The following is a 6,000-nucleotide window of genomic DNA, read 5'->3' on the forward strand; positions in this document are numbered from 1 at the left end:
TCCAAGATCTCCCCATTTGAAGGTAATGCTGGGCTTCCGATCACAGTTAGTATCCTGATCACAGCCATCTTCCCTTCAAGATGTCACAGCTCTGGAAGAGATTTCAGCTGTAGTAGAGGCTGCCTGGTTAGGGGCCCGGTCCACCAGTCCCCAATAGTCCCTTGGAATATAGCTGTCCCTCACTCACAAATACTGTCCCTCCCCACACGTCCATATACTCTCCTTTTGTTCTCTCACTCTCACACTATCTTGAAGCCTGCCATTCCATCTGCATCCATCTTGGATCTCCTAATTTTTTTTTTACTGTTTCACTTCATTACTGCTGTGTATGTGGTCCATGTGAGTGACGTACGTACTTATGTAGGCGGGTTCTGACTAGTGGCAAAAATCGCGTTACTTTGTGCCATAGGAACGGATCTCCAATGTAACCCGAGGATCTACTGTACATGATTTTAATTCAGGTCAATGGGAGGAGGAAAAAGGGATGAGTCGTGGAACACAGGGCACTTTTAGGGTTATTGAAATTATTCTGTATGATACTGTAATGATGAATACATAACATTATGTACATATCAGAGCTGTAAAACATAAAGGGTGAACCCTAATGCATACTATGGACTTTAGTTCCTGTATCAATATTGGTCCTTCAATTGTAACAAATGCACTACATTAATGCAAAATGTTAATAATAGTAGACACTCCCTGTACTTTCTGCACAATAGCTACACTGGTCTCCCCACAGAGGGAGGCAACCAGCGGCAGTGGTGGTGGATGGGGCCGGTATGCGGGCGGCACCAGGCCGGCCAAGGTGGGTGCCAGCAGGGGCCCCTTGATTGCCCCACTGGTCACCACACAGATTGGCCCTGATCTCCAGCCAGGCCTAGGGACCCTACCCATGCACGAATTTCATACACTGGACCTCTAGTACTTCATAACATTCTTCACTACACCAACTAACTGAGCCAGTGATAGAGAAAAGTCAGTGATTCAGAGCCAGCAAGCATGAGGTCTTTTTAACTATGGTGAAAATGTGAATGTGTAGTTCCTGAATGCTTTTTGTTTTCCCAATAATTGTTCAGATTTTAAAAACACACACATATACACATGGTAATACACATGCACACACAAACACACTCATACATGCAAACACCCTCTATCAGTGTTTTTTGATTCATTTTATATAAAGAAATAAATATAACCTCTTAGCAGAATGGTGGTTGCCATTAGTAAGGGTGGGAGAAATGAGAAGATATTGGTCAATGGGTACCAACTTCCAGTTATAAGATAAATAAGCTCTGGGGGTCTAATGTACAGCATGGTTACTATAATTAACAGTACTTTATTATATACTTGAAAGTTGCTAAGAGTGTAGTTCTTTAATGTTCTCATTGCACACACACACAAACACATGCACACAAAATTAAAGTGTTAACTAATCTTATTGTGGTAATCATTTCACCATACATATGTGTACCTAATGATCACATGTAAACCTTAAATTTACACAGTGTTATATTTAAATTATACCGTAATAAAACTTTAAAAGATAGACTCTTAGAGCAGAGTAGAATCTGCTTATTTTACAAATTCAGCGAACAATATTTCTTTGAGTTGTTGGACTGCTTTTATTTTTTTCCTTAAATCTTAACCTGTACAAATCTCTTTTGCAAAATTTAGCATCTGGCTAGATTTTTGTAATTTGGCAGGTCCTGTATCTGGACATGACAAACTTCAGCTGGAGAAATATGTTGTGAAAAATCTTTCCGATGTCACATCACAACTGGAGCCTCCCCCAAACCCCAAAGTGCAGCTGGACCATATTATTACCTAGCAATTTTATTTGCATTCCTTACCCCTCAGGAGTAAGTGAGTTTCCATCTGGTGTACTATATCATTCTTCCTTATAAAGAGGGTAAACATTTTTTAACTTATACTAACAGCATAACTGCATTAATCATTATCAATCATTTTATCAAAGCAATATTATTCTTTATTAACTTCACGAGGAATTGTAAAACCAACCAACACTCAAAAAATACTATTAAAATATAATTTTAGTTAAATAACATTGTACAATTAAAGTTAAGAATAAAAGGCACAAAATTAAATATATTGTATTCATTATGCTTTAAAAAGAATATATCTTTACTAGAGGCCCAGCGCGTAATACCGCGAGGCCCCGCCCACATGCGTGTGCCCCGCCCACCTGCCCATCATGCCGCTGCACTTGCGCCCTGCCCACCTGCCCGCCACACTTGCAGCTGTGTTCAAAGCCAGGCTCACAGCCACACCCACCCACCCACCGCCCCACCATGCTCGCAACCCTCCCCACTCACCTGTCACGGTGCTCACAGCCATGCTCACAGCCGCACCCGCTGCCCTGCCCACCCAACCATCACTCTGCTACACTTGCACCCCGCCCACCCGCCCACTGCCCCACCATGCTCACAGCCCTGCCCACCCCACATGCCCGCCACTCTCGCAGCTGTGCTTGCAGCCAGGCTCACAGCCCCACTCACCCGCCCACCACAGTGCTTGCAGCTGTGCTTGCAGCCACGCTATCAGCTACATCTGCCTCCTGCGCTCTGCCATGCTCGCACCCTGCCCACCTGCCTACTACCTTGCCACTTCTACTCCCCCCGCCCCCCGCCCCTGCCTGGCCGCCGGCCGCCAGCCTTGCTGTGTTTGGAACCTGTGGGCTGCAGGGGAGGGGCTGAGAGGTACTCCATGCACCTCATGGCAACTGGTCATTTGGTCATTTTGGTCATAATGTCTCTTAGCCTTTTATTATTATGATGTCCTGGCCCGTGTTGCTAAGTGGTTGGAGTGCCAGCCCATGCACTGAGGTTCTTGGATTTGATCCCATCAAGGGCATGTACCTGGGTTGCAGGTTCAATCCCCAGTCCTGTTTGCTGGAGACAACCAATCGATGTGCCTCTCTCATATTGATCTCTCTCTCTCTCTCTTCCTCTCTCTCCCTCTCTCTCTCTTTCTCTCCCACCCTTTTTTTCCACTCTCTATAAAAAGCAATGAAATTAATACCCTCAGGTGAAGATTAACAGAAAAAAACAAATAAAAATAATATGTCTTTAATAATATCTATTATCCACGTAGTGTTATGTGTCTTCTTCAAAGTCTGAAAGCTAGTCAACATATAATGCATGACCAAATCCCCAGGCCTTTCCTGGGTTAGAGGACAGCAGAGTTTCTGTTGCCAGAAAAAGAAAGAGAGAGAAAGAGAGAGAAAAAAAAGAATGAGTTTCCCAAATAAATTATAATTTGCATAAACAGTGTCATATTATTATGTGATTTTTATCTCTAGAGCAGGGAAAATATTAATATCCTAATGTCCCAGATGAAAGCATGGCCACCCAGGGAGGTGAAGTGAGCTCTCTGAGCTTGTGAGTAGTGGAGTCAGCAATGTACCCCAGTCTTCTACTTTAACTTCTATCTAGCTGCTTCTACAGCAATAGAGACATTATGAAAACCTGTTTTCTGTTAAGTTACATGTTATGCCAGTATCATATCCCCCCTGAAATACTTTTGTGATTAAAAAGATTTAAAAGTACCAAAAGTATTTCACAATGAGTGGGTTCCTACACTAAAGTTACTGACATAGAGGGCAACTACTGACAAGTGTTTTATCCTATATAATAAAAACCCAGCGGCATAATGGCAGAACGACCAGAATGACAGTTCAACCAGTCACTATGAGGTGCACTGACCACCTCTCTGTTCCTCCCCCATCGCCGGCAGGCTCCGATCGCTGGATGGTGAACAGGGAACCAGGGTGGGTGGCAGTGTGGGGCGGGATTGGAAGCAGCCTAAGAGCTGACCTCTTGGTCCCTCCCCCCCCTGCCCAAAGGCTCCAATTGTCAGATGGTGAAAGGGAACCTGGGGTGGGTGGTGGGGGATGTGGGAGGTGCCAGGCCAAGGCCCCTGCCCCACTGGTTACCCCACACACAGAGGGTATCCTGTGGTAGGGGTGGGGCCACAAGCAGGCAGGAATGGCTGGCCTCTTGGTCCCTCCCCCGAAGCCATCAGGCTCCCATCACCCAATGGCAAACTGGGAACCCATGTGGGTGGCAGCGGGGGGGCAAGGCTGGCTGCCAGCAGCCAGGGAAGATGGTCTTGATCACAGGCTAAGCCTAGGGACCATACCCATGCACGATTTCGTGCACCAGGTCTCTAGTGATAAACTATTGCTGCTAGTTTTTGTTTATTTGTTTGTTTTGTTTTATTTAAGCTGATCACACTTTTGTATAGCCTTTTCATGAAAATATTTTCATTTCAACCTGGCCAGTGTGCTCATTGGTTAGAGCATCAGCCCTTGAACTAAAGAGTTGCAGGTTCGATTCCCGGTCAAGGATGCATACCTGCATTTTGGGTTTGATCCCTGGCTCAGGTTAGGGCACTTGACAGAGACAACCAATCAATGTGTCTCTCTCATTGATATTTCTCTCTCTCTCTCACTTCACCTCCCTCCCTTCCTTCCACTCCCTCTAAGAAATCAATGGAAAAAGTATCCTCAGGTGAGGATTAATAAAAAATAAATCTTTTCATTTCTATACTTTGAATGTGCTATTTCTTCTCATACCTTAACCTAATGTAAAGTAATAATAGCTAGTAAGCATTACTGTGTGCAAAATATTATCATAATATTTGTCTAAGGCTGATATGTATACTATACAGATAAATATTAGAGAAGTTCAATTATATCCCCACAATCATGCTATTCCAATGGACTCAAGCCCTGATTTTTTGATACCAGAACTGTCTCTCAATTATTATGTGATCCCACATTGCAAATCATCACACCCTCAAAAAAATATCAAAGATGCCTATGTATAAAATGGCTCAAAAATTTGTAGTTGAAAAAATTCAAAACAGGACTGGCTTTCCAAATTATTTTTCCAAAGAGTAAAATTTCCACATTCTACTTTACTATCACAGCATAAGATGATATGGCAGATATTTATACTTAAACCAACAGTGTCTATTTTGACATGTGGAGATCCTGGTTTTTACATTAGCTATGTGGTAGTGCATTGTCTATATAAATCTTCCCAACAACAAAACTGACTGATATAACATCTGTCACTGTTTTTCCTCAAAATCTCCAATAGCTATGCAGACTAATCCCGTAGGGGCAGGCTGATCTCATCCTGCATTTGATGTCCTGAGAACATCTACCGATCTGAAAAATGTATCACCAGCTGTAACAGAGAAACTCTGTCAGTAGTTGGTTAGTAACTGTGGATAGTTAGCTTCTCCCGGAAAGCCTAATAATACTGAAGAGTATGTTATCTTCAGATATATTTTTAAAAATTGAGCAACTTTTGTCTTAACATTGCCTACTTATTGTTATGGGGGTATAGTAATATTCAGACACTGTCTGTTAGAGTTATGCCAAAATATGTTATTGTAAGGAGACATAAGGATGAATTCATGCTGGGGTCATGAAAATAAAATTATGGCTACAAAGCTAAACTGGTATTATTTATTATAAGGTCCAGGCTGTTCATCTTCTTTGTTTATATTATTCTATATTAGGATTAAAAAAGAAAAATATTAGCCCGGAGAGTTGGATTCTATTTTTCTATATTCTTTTTTTTTTAAATCCTCACCTGAGGATATTTTTTCTTTTTAAAAAAAATATATTTTATTGATTTTTTACAGAGAGGAAGAGAGAGGGATAGAGAGTTAGAAATATCGATGAGAGAGAAACATCGATCAGCTGCCTCCTGCATACCCCCCACTGGGGATGTGCCCGCAACCAAGGTACATGCCCTTGACCGGAATCGAACCTGGGACCCCCCAGTCCGCAGGTCGACGCTCCATCCACTGAGCCAAACTGGTTTTGGCCTGAGGATATTTTTTCCATTGATACTCAGAGAGAGTAGAAGGGAGTGCAAGTTGAGAGAGAGAGAGAGAGAGAGAGATTGAGAGAGATATCAATGTGAGACACATTGATTGGTTGTTTCACACATGCACCCCGAT

At 42.7% G+C, this 6,000-nt stretch overlaps 1 pseudogene; it reads left to right on the forward strand.

Moving 5' to 3' along the window:
* Positions 1-1,831, forward strand: part of LOC103288132 (glycolipid transfer protein-like) — a 49,177-nt pseudogene extending 47,346 nt beyond the window's left edge.
* Positions 1,832-6,000: the final 4,169 nt, after the last annotated feature.

Source organism: Eptesicus fuscus, chromosome 7 (assembly GCF_027574615.1).
Source record: "Eptesicus fuscus isolate TK198812 chromosome 7, DD_ASM_mEF_20220401, whole genome shotgun sequence".
NCBI lineage: Eukaryota > Metazoa > Chordata > Mammalia > Chiroptera > Vespertilionidae > Eptesicus > Eptesicus fuscus.